This window comes from Salvelinus alpinus, chromosome 2 (genome assembly GCF_045679555.1).
Source record: "Salvelinus alpinus chromosome 2, SLU_Salpinus.1, whole genome shotgun sequence".
In the NCBI taxonomy this organism is placed as follows: domain Eukaryota; kingdom Metazoa; phylum Chordata; class Actinopteri; order Salmoniformes; family Salmonidae; genus Salvelinus; species Salvelinus alpinus.
Window position 1 is genome coordinate 79,781,959 of NC_092087.1, and position 15,652 is coordinate 79,797,610.

Sequence of the window (15,652 nt, forward strand, 5' to 3'; positions counted from 1 at the left end):
TCTGTGAATAGGCACTCACCTAACAATCGCTTGGTTTGCTTTCATCGTAAAGCATTTTTGAAATCGGACACTGTGGCTGGATTTACCACAAGTGTATCTTTAAAATGGTGTAAAATACATGTATGTTTGAGGAATTTTAATTATGGGATTTCTGTTGTTTTGAATTTGGCGCCCTGCAGTTTCACTGGCTGTTGAAAATGTGACGTTATCGTCTCTCGTACCCTAGAGAGGTTAACTAGGCAAGTCAGTTAAGAACAAATTCTTATTTACAGTGACCGCCTACTTGTACAGCCCACCGGCCAAACGCCTAACCCGGACGACGCTGGGCCAATTGTGCGCTGCCCTATAGGACTCCCGATCACAGCCATTTGTGATACAGCCCTGATCGAACCCTGGTCTGTAGCGACGCCTCTAGCGCTGCAGTGCCTTAGACTGCTGCACCACTCGGGAGACCTTCTTGCTGGGGCATAGGAGCCGGTTCCTTTTGTTGCTTTGGAATAGGAGCTGGTGTCTTTTTATATCCATAATTACATAGGAACCAAGAAAATTCAGCATAGTAAAATGCCATCATTTATTAGTTATTGGCACTATACAAAGTGTTATTTTAACTGAATTACTTTGTATAGCACACACACACCTTTAGGTGGAGGATAGCAGGTTATCCCTCCAATGAACAGGCAACAAATCCAAGGAATAATACATTTTAAAAAATAGCAGCAGAGAACTGGAAGGAAAGGCGGCCAAAGTAGGAATTTGCTTTGGGGATGACCAGTGTGATATACCTGCTGGAGGGCATGCTCCGGGTGGGTGCTGCTATGGTGACCAGTGAGCTGAGATAAGGCGGGGCTTTACCTCGCAGAGACTTGTAGATGACCTGGAGCCAATGGGTCTGGCGACAAGTATGAAGCGAGGGCCAGCCAACGAGAGCGTACAAGTCGCAGTGGTGGGTGATATATGGGGCTTTGGTGAAAAAACAGATGGCACTGTGATAGACTGCATCACATTTGTTGAGTAGAGTGTTGGAGGCTATTTTATAGATGACATCACCGAAGTCGAGGATCGGTAGGATGGTCAGTTTTACGAGGGTATGTTTGGCAGCATGAGTGAAGGATGCTTTGTTGCGAAATAGGAAGCCGATTCTAGATGCTTAATGTGAGTCTGGAAGGAGAGTTTACAGTCTAGCCAGACATCTAGGTATTTGTAGTTGTCCACATATTCTAAGTCAGAACCGTCCAGAGTAGTGATGCTAATCGGGCGGGAGGGTGCGGGCAGCAAACGGTTGAAAAGCATGCATTTAGTTTTACTTGCATTTAAGAGCAGTTGGAGGCCACGAAAGGAGAGTTGTATTTCATTGAAGCTCGTCTGGAGGTTAGTTAAAACCTCTGGGATATGTGGGACGCTAGCATCCCGCATGGCCATCATCCAGTGAAAATGCAGAGTGCCAAATTCAAATAAATTGCTATAAAAATTTTACTTTCATGAAATCACACATGCAATACACCAAATTAAAGCTACACTTGTTGTGAATCCAGACAACGTGTCAGATTTCAAAAAGGCTTTACGACGAAAGCACACCAAACGATTATGTTAGGTCAGTACATAGCCACAGAAAAACAAAGCCATTTTCCAGCCAAAGCGAGGAGTCACAAAAAGCAGAAAGAGATAAAATGAATCACTAACCTTTGATGATCTTCATCAAATGACACTCATAGGACATCATGTTACACAATACATTTATGTTCTGTTCGATAACGTGCATATTTATATTCACAAATCTCGGTTTACATTGGCGCCATGTTCAGAAATGCCTCCAAAATATCCGGAGAAATTGCAGAGAGCCACGTCAAATAACAGAAATACTCATCATAAAACTTTGATGAAAGATAAATGTTTACATATAATTAAAGATAAATTTGTTCTTAATGCAACAGATATACGAAATTACAACATAAATAATCCCTTACCTTTGATCATCTTCATCAGAATGCACTCCCAGGAATCCTAGTTCCACAATAAATCGTTGTTTTGTTCGATAATGTCCATTACTTATGTCTAAGTAGCTACTTTTGCTAGCATGTTTAGTGCACATGTCCAAACGCTCGCGCAGATGCAGGCAAACTCGGACGAAAACTTCAAAAAGTTATATAACAGGTCAAATAAACTGGTCAAACTAAGTAGAGAAGGTTAGTACAAAGGACTTCCAATTCAGAGAGCAAAGTTAAAACCTCTACCACTTCTCTCGCCCGGATCCTCCTCATCAAAAAAGCTGACTAGCATAGCCTAGCCTAACGGGACAGGGATATCATATAATATAATTTTCATGAAATCACAAGTCCAATACAGCAAATGAAAGATAAACATCTTGTGAATCCAGCCATCATTTCCGATTTTTAAAATGTTTTACAGCGAAAACACAAAATGTATTTCTATTAGCTAACCACAATAGCCAAAGACTCAACCGCATATTTTCACCATGTTTCTACCGCATAGGTAGCTATCACAAAACCGACCAAATAGAGATATAATTAGTCACTAACCAAGAAACAACTTCATCAGATGACAGTCTTATAACATGTTATACAATACATTTATGTTTTGTTTGAAAAATGTGCATATTTGAGGTATAAATCATAGTTTTACATTGCAGCTACCATCACAAATAGCACCGAAGCAGCCAGAATAATTACAGAGAGCAACGTGAAATACCTAAATACTCATCATAAAACATTTATGAAAAATACATGGTGTACAGCAAATGAAAGATAAACGTCTTGTGAATCCAGCCAATATTTCCGATTTTTTAAGTGTTTTACAGCGAAAACACAATATATATTTCTATTAGCTCACTACAGTAGCCAAACACACAACGCAATTTAATCCCCGCAAAAATAGCTTGCACAAAACCGACAAAATAGAGATAAAATTAATCACTAACCTGGAACAAATTCATCAGATGACAGTCTTATAACATCATGTTATACAATACAATTATGTTTTGTTCGAAAATGTGCATATTTAGAGCTACAAATCCTGATTATACATTGTGAATACGTAGCATCGATTCACCAGAATCTCCCGAGATATTTTGGACACTCACCTAATCTGACCAAAGAACTCATCATAAACTTTACATAAAAATACTTGTTGTATGGCAAATGAAAGATACACTGGTTCTTAATGCAACCGCCTTGTTAGATTTTAAAAAATAACTTTACCATAACAAACAGCTTGCGTTATTGCGAGACAGCGCTCGCCAAAACGGCAGAGAATAGGAATCAACATTTTCCACAGAAATACGAAATAACATCATAAATTGTTCTTACTTTTGCTGAGCTTCCATCAGAATCTTGTACAAGGAGTCCTTGGTCCAGAATAAATCGTTGTTTGGTTTCAGAATGTCCTTTTCTTCTGTCGAATTCACGCCACAATGCTAGCCAATGTTGATAACGTTCCCAATTTCTCTCGACGCAAAGAACGGAAAACTCCAAAAGTCCCAATAAACGTTGAATAATCTGATAAAACTCGGTTGAAAAAAACTACTTTACGATGTTATTATCACATGTATTAAATAAAATCAGAGCCGGAGATATTCGCCGTGTAAACCGAACGCTTATCAGAAGACAATATCGAGGTGCTTCGCTCGCCTTGGTAGAGAAAGGAAATTCCTGACCTGCCACTCCAAAAGCTCTTGTTCGACCTCAGATCGAGCTAGACACCCCATTCCAACTTCCACTGCCTGTTGACATCTAGTGGAAGGCATATGAAGTGCATGCATATCGATAAATATAAGGCAATTGAATAGGCAGGCCCTGAAACAGAGCCTCGTTTTCAGATTTTTCACTTCCTGCATGGAAGTTCACTGCAAAATGAATTCTGTTTTACTCACAGACATAATTCAAACAGTTTTAGAAACTTCTGAGTGTTTTCTATCCAATAGTAATAATAATATGCATATTGTATGATCTAGAAAAGAGTACGAGGCCGTTTCATTTGGGCACGATTTTTCCCAAAGTGAAAACAGCGCCCCCCTATTGACAAGAATTAAGAGCAGGTTAAAGTGAACCATTACCTTGCAGAATCCTTCACTAGTGGTGGTATATGCTTGGTGCACCAATGCCAACATAACTGTCCTTGGGAGCATTTCCACTGTCAACAGGCATAGCCTCCCTAGGAGTGTAGCGGGTTTGGGAGAAGACAGTTCTGCCATTCTCGTAGTGCGATTTGGAACTGTAGGAATAGATTGGGATGACACCCGACTGTTCAACGATGCTGGCCTGAGAGCGACTAGAGGCACCATCTTCAGTGCTTTTGTAGTGCTTCTGCTGAGACATTGGGGCCAGTTGCATCTGGGGCATTTGAGCTACATGCCATAATTGCTGAGGCATGGGGTCAGTTGCTGCTGTGGCATGGCAGTGTGTTGCTTCCGCTGCTGGGACATTTGAGCTGGATTCCTCACTTGCTGGGGTATGGTGACCGGTTCGTTCTGCTGCGGTTCAGCAGCCGGTTTCTTCTGCGGTATTTGAGCTGGTTGCCACTCTTGCTGAGGCATGTCGGTCAGTTGCTTCTGCGGTAGAGGCATGGAGGCCAGTTGCTGCTGGGACATTTGAGCTGGATACCACACTTGCTGGGGTACGGTGGTCGGTTGCTCCTGCGGTAGAGGCGTGGAGGCCGGTTGCTTCTGCTGCTGGGGAAATTGAGCTGGATGCCACACTTGCTGATGCGTCTGCGGCATGGCGGTCAGTGCAGCGACTTGTTGCTTATGGACCATTCTACCTGGATACCACATCTCGTGAGGCTACTGCACCAGATGCCACACTTGCTGAAGCATGGCAGCCGGTTGCTTATGCTGCTGGGGCATTTGAGCTGTTTTCCACAGTTGTTGGGGTATGGCAGTCAGTTCCTTCTGCGGTAGATGCATAGGGGCTGGTTGCTTCTGCTCCTGGGGAAATTGATCTGGATGCCACACTTGCTGAGGTGGCTGGGGCATGGCGGTCGGTTCAATTTGCTGCTGAGGTTCAGTAGCTGGTTGTTTTTGCTGCTGAGGCATTTGAGCTGGATGCCACGCTTGCTGGGGCATGGTGGCCTGTTGCTTCTGCGGTTGACGCATTGTGGCTGGTTGTTTCTGCTGCTGGGGCATTTGAGTTGAATACCATGCTTGCTGCGGTATAGCTGTTGGTTGTTTCTGCAGTATAGGCATTGGGGCCAGTTGCTGCTGGGGCAAAAAACAAAAACACTAATGATTGGTTGACAATGGAGCCCCCACATGACAGGTGATGGCTATAGGATGAAGTTGGTGAAGAGCAATTGCAGAAACTTGGAGTTTCTGCAGCTTTTTGTAAAGTTCATGCAGTCGACATATAGACTCACGTCGGAAATGTTTTATCCCCAGAACGCAACACACTTTGAAAGGCGGTGAACAACAAATGTCACCGACCTGACAATAGTGATCAGCTTGAAGGTGCCCACTATCTCCATAAAATGTCTCCCTCATGTGGATGAAAAAAAACACAAGACAGCTACCCATCTCATCATCCTCTGACCGTCTACCCTCCTTTGTGGAAGCATTTTTTCCTAATGTTGTCTCAACTTTGATTGCAGTACACATCCACAAACACAAACTCGAATGCAAATGTTTAGATACCTATATCTCCAGCTCCATTAGTGTTTTTGTTTGACCCACGCGAACAAAAACATGACAGAAACAGGAACCAACTTGCTAAAATTAATGTGTAGCCTACAGTGCATAAATGAATGATGTGATTGAGGCTCTCTCTGGGTCTCGACCCCGCCCTGTGCAACTGGGTACTGGACTTCCTGACGGGCCGCCCCCAGGTGGTGAGGGTAGGTAACAACATCTCCACCCTGCTGATCCTCAACACTGGGGCCCCACAAGGGTGCGTTCTGAGCCCTCTCTTGTACTCCCTGTTCACCCACGACTGCGTGGCCAATCATCAAGCTTGCGGACGACACTACAGTGGTAGGCTTGATTACCAACAACGACGAGACGGCCTACAGGGAGGAGGTGAGGGCCCTCGGAATGTGGTGTCAGGAAAATAACCTCACACTCAACGTCAACAAAACAAAGGAGATGATTGTGGACTTCAGGAAACAGCAGAGGGAGCACCCCCCTATCCACATCGACGGGACAGTAGTGTAGAGGGTAGTAAGTTTTAAGGTCCTCGGCGTACACATCACAGACACAGACAGTGTTGTGAAGAAGGCGCAGCAGCGCCTTTTCAACCTCAGGAGGCTGAAGAAATTCGGTTTGTCACCAAAAGCACTCACAAACTTCTACAGATGCACAATCGAGAGCATCCTTTCGGGCTGTATCACTGCCTGGTACGGCAGCTGCTCCGCCCACAACCGTAAGGCTCTCCAGAGGGTAGTGAGATCTGCACAACGCATCACCGGGGGCAAACTACATTTACATTTACATTTAAGTCATTTAGCAGACGCTCTTATCCAGAGCGACTTACAAATTGATGCATTCACCTTATGAAATCCAGTGGAACAACCACTTTACAATAGTGCATCTAACTCTTTTAAGGGGGAGGGTGGGGTTAGGAGGATTACTTTATCCTATCCTAGGTATTCCTTAAAGAGGTAGGGTTTCAGGTGTCTCCGGAAGGTGGTGATTGACTCCGCTGACCTGGCGTCGTGAGGGAGTTTGTTCCACCATTGGGGTGCCAGAGCAGCGAACAGTTTTGACTGGGCTGAGCGGGAACTGTACTTCCTCAGAGGTAGGGAGGCGAGCAGGCCAGAGGTGGATGAACGCAGTGCCCTTGTTTGGGTGTAGGGCCTGATCAGAGCCTGAAGGTACGGAGGTGCCGTTCCCCTCACAGCTCCGTAGGCAAGCACCATGGTCTTGTAGCGGATGCGAGCTTCAACTGGAAGCCAGTGGAGAGAGCGGAGGAGCGGGGTGACGTGAGAGAACTTGGGAAGGTTGAACACCAGACGGGCTGCGGCGTTCTGGATGAGTTGTAGGGGTTTAATGGCACAGGCAGAGAGCCCAGCCAACAGCGAGTTGCAGTAATCCAGACGGGAGATGACAAGTGCCTGGATTAGGACCTGCGCCGCTTCCTGTGTGAGGCAGGGTCGTACTCTGCGAATGTTGTAGAGCATGAACCTACAGGAACGGGTCACCGCCTTGATGTGAGTTGAGAACGACAGGGTGTTGTCCAGGATCACGCCAAGGTTCTTAGCGCTCTGGGAGGAGGACACAATGGAGTTGTCAACCGTGATGGCGAGATCATGGAACGGGCAGTCCTTCCCCGGGAGGAAGAGCAGCTCCGTCTTGCCGAGGTTCAGCTTGAGGTGGTGATCCGTCATCCACACTGATATGTCTGCCAGACATGCAGAGATGCGATTCGCCACCTGGTTATCAGAGGGGGGAAAGGAGAAGATTAATTGTGTGTCGTCTGCATAGCAATGATAGGAGAGGCCATGTGAGGATATGACAGAGCCAAGTGACTTGGTGTATAGCGAGAATAGGAGAGGGCCTAGAACAGAGCCCTGGGGGACACCAGTGGTGAGAGCACGTGGTGCGGAGACAGATTCTCGCCACGCCACCTGGTAGGAGCGACCTGTCAGGTAGGACGCAATCCAAAGGTGGGCCGCGCCGGAGATGCCCAGCTTGGAGAGGGTGGAGAGGAGGATCTGATGGTTCACAGTATCAAAGGCAGCCGATAGGTCTAGAAGGATGAGAGCAGAGGAGAGAGAGTTAGCTTTAGCAGTGCGGAGCGCCTCCGTGACACAGAGAAGAGCAGTCTCAGTTGAATGACTAGTCTTGAAACCTGACTGATTTGGATCAAGAAGGTCATTCTGAGAGAGATAGCAGGAGAGCTGGCCAAGGACGGCACGTTCAAGAGTTTTTGAGAGAAAAGAAAGTAGGGATACTGGTCTGTAGTTGTTGACATCGGAGGGATCGAGTGTAGGTTTTTTCAGAAGGGGTGCAACTCTCGCTCTCTTGAAGACGGAAGGGACGTAGCCAGCGGTCAAGGATGAGTTGATGAGCGAGGTGAGGTAAGGGAGAAGGTCTCCGGAAATGGTCTGGAGAAGAGAGGAGGGGATAGGGTCAAGCGGGCAGGTTGTTGGGCGGCCGGCCGTCACAAGACGCGAGATTTCATCTGGAGAGAGAGGGGAGAAAGAGGTCAAAGCACAGGGTAGGGCAGTGTGAGCAGAACCAGCGGTGTCGTTTGACTTAGCAAACGAGGATCGGATGTCGTCGACCTTCTTTTCAAAATGGTTGACGAAGTCATCCGCAGAGAGGGAGGAGGGGGGAGGAGGGGGAGGAGGATTCAGGAGGGAGGAGAAGGTGGCAAAGAGCTTCCTAGGGTTAGAGGCAGATGCTTGGAATTTAGAGTGGTAGAAAGTGGCTTTAGCAGCAGAGACAGAAGAGGAGAAAGTAGAGAGGAGGGAGTGAAAGGATGCCAGGTCCGCAGGGAGGCGAGTTTTCCTCCATTTCCGCTCGGCTGCCCGGAGCCCTGTTCTGTGAGCTCGCAGTGAGTCGTCGAGCCACGGAGCAGGAGGGGAGGACCGAGCCGGCCTGGAGGATAGGGGACATAGAGAGTCAAAGGATGCAGAAAGGGAGGAGAGGAGGGTTGAGGAGGCAGAATCAGGAGATAGGTTGGAGAAGGTTTGAGCAGAGGGAAGAGATGATAGGATGGAAGAGGAGAGAGTAGCGGGGTAGAGAGAGCGAAGGTTGGGACGGCGCGATACCATCCGAGTAGGGGCAGTGTGGGAAGTGTTAGATGAGAGCGAGAGGGAAAAGGATACAAGGTAGTGGTCGGAGACTTGGAGGGGAGTTGCAGTGAGATTAGTGGAAGAACAGCATCTAGTAAAGATGAGGTCAAGCGTATTGCCTGCCTTGTGAGTAGGGGGGGAAGGTGAGAGGGTGAGGTCAAAAGAGGAGAGGAGTGGAAAGAAGGAGGCAGAGAGGAATGAGTCAAAGGTAGACGTGGGGAGGTTAAAGTCACCCAGAACTGTGAGAGGTGAGCCATCCTCAGGAAAGGAACTTATCAGGGCGTCAAGCTCATTGATGAACTCTCCAAGGGAACCTGGAGGGCGATAAATGATAAGGATGTTAAGCTTGAAAGGGCTGGTAACTGTGACAGCATGGAATTCAAAGGAGGCGATAGACAGATGGGTCAGGGGAGAAAGAGAGAATGTCCACTTGGGAGAGATGAGGATCCCAGTGCCACCGCCCCGCTGACCAGAAGCTCTCGGGGTGTGCGAGAACACGTGGGCAGACGAGGCGAGAGCAGTAGGAGTAGCAGTGTTGTCAGTGGTAATCCATGTTTCCGTCAGTGCCAAGAAGTCGAGGGACTGGAGGGACGCATAGGCTGAGATGAACTCTGCCTTGTTGGCCGCAGATCGGCAGTTCCAGAGGCTGCCGGAGACCTGGAACTCCACGTGGGTCGTGCGCGCTGGAACCACCAGGTTAGAATGGCGGCGGCCACGCGGTGTGAAGCGTTTGTATGGTCTGTGCAGAGAGGAGAGAAGAGGGATAGACAGACACATAGTTGACAGGCTACAGAAGAGGCTACGCTAATGCAAAGGAGATTAGAATGACAAGTGGACTACACGTCTCGAATGTTCAGGAAGTTAAGCTTACGTTGCAAAAATAAAATAAAATCTTATTGACTAAAATCTTATTGACTAAAATGATATAGTACTGCTGGCGGTGAAGTAGGCTGGCTAGCAGTGGCTGCGTTGTTGACTTTGTTTGAACGTGTAGCTGGCTAGGTAACCTCGACAATTTCTCAAAAACTACACAATTATCTTGGATACAAGGACAGCAAAGACAACTATGTAGCTAGCTAACACTACGCTAATCAAGTCGTTCCGTTGTAATGTAAGTTGTAGTGTGAGTTTCTACAGTGCTGCTATTCGGTAGAAGTTGGCTAACTAGCAGTGTTAGCTAGCAGTGTTGACTAGGTAGGAGACGGCAGCGCAGCGCGGTGGACGAAAATAGCTGGCTAGTTAACCGAATAATTACTCTAACCAACTCTAAGCTACACAATTACCTTAGATACAAAGATAGCAAAGAGAACTGTGTAGCCAGCTAACACTACACTAATCAAGTCGTTCCGTTGTAATGTAATCGTTTCTCCAGTGCTGCTATGCTGCTATTCGGTGGCTAGCTGGCTAGCTAGCAGTGTTGACTACGTTACGTTACGAAAATAGCTGGCTAGTTAACCGAATAGTTACTCTAACCAACTCTAAGCTACACAATTATCTTAGATACAAAGATAGCAAAGAGAACTGTGTAGCCAGCTAACACTACACTAATCAAGTCGTTCCGTTGTAATGTAATCGTTTCTCCAGTGCTGCTATTCGCTGGCTAGCTAGCAGTGTTGACTACGTTGTTACGTTCGGACGAAAATAGCTGGCTAGCGAACCTCAATAACCTCAATAACTACACAATTATCTTTGATACAAAGACGGCTATGTAGCTAGCTAAGATCAAACAAATCAAACCGTTGTACTGTAATGAAAATGAATGAAAATGGTAAAACTACCTGTGGAGCGAGGCGGAATTGCGACTGCACGCTCCAAACCGGAAACCGGTGTAGGTGACCCTCCAGGACACCTACACCACCCGATGTCACAGGAAGGCCATAAAGATCATCAAGGACAACAACCACCCGAGCCACTGCCTGTTCACCCCGCTATCATCCAGAAGGCGAGGTCAGTACAGCTGCATCAAAGCAGGGACCGAGAGACTGAAAAACAGCTTCTATCTCAAGGCCATCAGACTGTTAAACAGCCACCACTACCATTTAGTGGCTGCTGCCAACATACTGACTCAACTCCAGCCACTTTAATAATGGGAATTTATGGAAATCTATGTAAAAATGTATCACTAGCCACTTTAAACAATGCCACTTAATATGTTTTCATTCCCTACATTACTCATCTCATCTCATATGTATATGTATATACTGTACTCTATATCATCAACTACATCTTGCCATCTTTATGTAATACATGTATCACTAGCCACTTTAAACTATGCCACTTTATGTTTATATACCCTACATTACTCATCTCATATGTATATACTGTACTCTACCATCTACTGCATCTTGCCTATGCCGTTTTGTACCATCACTCATTCATATATCTTTATGTACATATTCTTTATCCCTTTACACTTGTGTGTGTATAAGGTAGTAGTTGTGGAATTGTTAGGTTACTCGTTGGTTATTACTGCATTGTCGGAACTAGAAGCACAAGCATTTCGCTACACTCGCATTAACATCTGCTAACCATGTGTATGTGACAAATAAAATTTGATTTGACTTTGGTCTACAGTCAGTTGCTTTAGCCTTTCCACTCAAACGAGCCCTACTATATGTTTGCCTCTGAAAAATTAAACTCAGATCATCAAAAGCATAAGCATTTGTTTTTCATCCCCAATTACAAGATTTTCAGACAAGATAGAACGGCCAAAGGGGGCGGTGTTGCAATCTACTGCAAAGACTGCCTGCAGAGTTCTGTTATACTATCCAGGTCTGTTCCCAAACAATTTGAACTTCTACTTTTAAAAATCCACCTCTCTAAAAACAAGTCTCTCACCGTTGCCGCCTGCTATAGACCACCCTCTGCCCCCAGCTGTGCTCTGGACACTATATGTGAACTGATTGCCCCCCATCTATCTTCAGAGCTCGTGCTGCTAGGCGACCTAAATTTGAACATGCTCAACACCCCAGCCACCCTACAATCTAAGCTTGATGCCCTCAATCTCACACAAATTATCAATGAACCTACCAGGTACCACCCCAATTCCGTAAACACGGGTACCCTCATAGATATCATCCTAACAAACTTGCCCTCCAAATACACCTCTGCTGTTTTCAACCAAGATCTCAGCGATCACTGCCTCATTGCCTGCATCCGTAATGGGTCAGCGATCAAACGACCTCCACTCATCACTGTCAAACGCTCCCTGAAACACTTCAGCGAGCAGGCCTTTCTAATCGACCTGGCCGGGGTATCCTGGAAGGATATTGATCTCATCCCGTCAGTAGAGGATGCCTGGTCATTTTTTTAAAATGCCTTCCTCACCATCTTGAATAAGCATGCCCCATTCAAGAAATTTAGAACCAGGAACAGATATAGCCCTTGGTTCTCTCCTGACCTGACTGCCCTTAACCAACAGAAAAACATCCTATGGCGTTCTGCATTAGCATCGAACAGCACCCGTGATATGCAACTTTTCAGGGAAGCCAGAAACCAATATACACAGGCAGTTAGAACAGCCAAGGCTAGCTTTTTCAAGCAGAAATTTGCTTCCTGCAACACAAATTCAAAAAAGTTCTGGGACACCGTAAAGTCCATGGAGAATAAGAACACCTCCTCCCAGCTTCCAACCGCTCTGAAGATAGGAAACACTGTCACCACCGACAAATCCACTATAATTGAGAATTTCAATAAGCATTTTTCTACGGCTGGCCATGCTTTCCACCTGGCTACCCCTACCCCGGACAACAGCACTGCCCTCCCCTCTGCTACTCGCCCAAGCCTTCCCCATTTCTCTTTCTCCCAAATACAGTCAGCTGATGTTCTAAATGAGCTGCAAAATCTGGACCCTTACAAATCAGCCGGGCTAGATAATCTGGACCCTTTCTTTCTAAAACTATCTGCTGAAATTGTTGCCACCCCTATTACTAGCCTCTTCAACCTCTCTTTCGTGTCGTCTGAGATCCCCAAAGATTGGAAAGCAGCTGCGGTTATCCCCCTCTTCAAAGGGGGGGACACCCTTGACCCTAACTGCTACAGACCTATATCTATCCTACCCTGCCTTTCTAAGGTCTTCGAAAGCCAAGTCAACAAACAGATTACCGACCATTTCGAATCCCACCACACCTTCTCCGCAATGCAATCTGGTTTCAGAGCTGGTCATGGGTGCACCTCAGCCACGCTCAAGGTCATAAACGATATCGTAACCGCCATCGATAGGAAACAATACTGTGCAGCCGTATTCATTGACCTGGCCAAGGCCTTTGACTCTGTCAATCACCACATCCTCATTGGCAGACTCGACAGCCTTGGTTTCTCTAATGATTGCCTCGCCTGGTTCACCAACTACTTCTCTGATCGAGTTCAGTGTGTCAAATCGGAGGACCTGTTGTCCGGGCCTCTGGCAGTCTCTATGGGGGTGCCACAGGGTTCAATTCTTGGACCGACTCTCTTCTCTGTTTACATCAATGATGTCGCTCTTGCTGCTGGTGATTCTCTGATCCACCTCTACGCAGACGACACTATTCTGTATACTTCTGGCCCTTCTTTTGACACTGTGTTAACAACCCTCCAGGCGAGCTTCAATGCCATACAACTCTCCTTCCGTGGCCTCCAACTGCTCTTAAATACAAGTAAAACCAAATGCATGCTCTTCAACCGATCGCTGCCTGCTCCTGCCCGCCTGTCCAACATCACTACTTTGGACGGCTCTGACTTAGAATATGTGGACACCTACAAATACCTAGGTGTCTGGTTAGACTGTAAACTCTCCTTCCAGACTCACATCAAACATCTCCAATCCAAAGTCAAATCTAGAATTGGCTTCCTATTCCGCAACAAAGCATCCTTTACTCATGCTGCCAAACATACCCTTGTAAAACTGACCATCCTACCAATCCTCGACTTCGGTGATGTCATTTACAAAATAGCCTCCAAAACCCTACTCAATAAATTGGATGCAGTCTATCACAGTGCCATCCGTTTTGTCACCAAAGCCCCATATACTACCCACCACTGCGACCTGTACACTCTCGTTGGCTGGCCCTCGCTTCATACTCGTCGCCAAACCCACTGGTTCCAGGTCATCTACAAGACCCTGCTAGGTAAAGTCCCCCCTTATCTCAGCTCGCTGGTCACCATAGCAGCACCTACCTGTAGCACGCGCTCCAGCAGGTATATCTCTCTAGTCACCCCCAAAACCAATTCTTCCTTTGGACGCCTCTCCTTCCAGTTCTCTGCTGCCAATGACTGGAACGAACTACAAAAATCTCTGAAACTGGAAACACCTATCTCCCTCACTAGCTTTAAGCACCAGCTGTCAGAGCAGCTCATAGATTACTGCACCTGTACATAACCCATCTACAATTTAGCCCAAACAACTACCTCTTTACCTACTGTATTTATTTATTAATTTATTTTGCTCCTTTGCACCCCATTATTTCTGTCTCTACTTTGCACTTTCTTCCACTGCAAACCAACCATTCCATTGTTTTTTTAGTTTTTATTTTACTTGCTGTGTTGTACTCACTTCGCCTCCATGGCCTTTTATATTTTTATTTATTTATACATATATTTGTTTGCCTTCACCTCCCTTATCTCACCTCACTTGCTCACATTGTATATAGACTTATTTTTTTTTTCACTGTATTATTGACTATATGTTTGTTTTACTCCATGTGTAACTATGTGTTGTTGTATGTGTCGAACTGCTTTGCTTTATCTTGGCCAGGTCGCAATTGTAAATGAGAACGTGTTCTCAATTTGCCTACCTGGTTAAATAAAGGTTAAATAAAATAAAATAAAAAATAAAAAAATAAGCGTGTGGTGTGTTTGCATGATTTGAGTGTTTAACTGGCGTCTGTCTGATTTCAGAATTTGTCCAAGATGTTGCACTATGTGCAACTGAAACATGTTAACCATCTACTGTTGCTATGCTGAATGAAACACACTGTTTAAAAGAAGGCCGTGTAAAATAATGGTGCCTAACTGTTCATTTAGCCTCTAATCTTCAAATGAACCAAGTGAATTTTGTACAAGCAATAATTTCAACCGATCAATGAAGTGTTGTAACAGCAGCCTTCCCTCTCTTCACGAGAAGAGAGGGTGTAACAGGGATCGGACCAACACGCAGCGTAGCCAGTGCTCAACATGTTTAATAAAACGATAAACAGTAAACACAATCCGATACAGCCCTATCTGGTGCAGAGAAAACACAAAGACAGGAAACAACCACCCACAAACCCCAACACAAAACAAGCCACCTATATATGATTCCCAATCAGAGACAACACAAAACACCTGCCTCTGATTGAGAACCATATTAGGCCAAACATAGAAACAGACAAACTAGACAAACAACATAGAATGCCCACCCAGCTCACGTCCTGGCCAATACTAAAACAAGCAAAACACACAAGAACTATGGTCAGAACGTGACAAGTGCCAAGACAAAATGTGTTTCCTACTTTAGAGCCGGGGGTGTCAAACCATGGAGGGCCTAGTGTCTGTAGGTTTTTGTTTTTTCCTTTCAATTAAGACCTAGACAACTACTGTAGGTGAGGGGAGTAATTAGTGCCTTAATTCAGCAATCAAGTACAAGGAAGGAACGAAAACCCACAGACACTTGGCCCTCCGTGTAATGAGTTTTAAGTGTGCTTTAGAGTAAGGGCTGTCAAACCTGTCAGGAACTCAATTAGAGAATCAACCACACCTGAGTAAATTTCTGAATTTCAAATCAACCCCTAGCCCCTACACCTACCACTTAGTCACTTATGGGCGTTTGAAACGATCAGATAGGTTATAGCAATATGGTAATTGCTTCACCTTGCCTTCTGATAGGCTGGATGCAATTGTGGCCATATTGCTTAAACCTATTCAATCATTTCTGATTCACAGAAGTGTTTAGGCC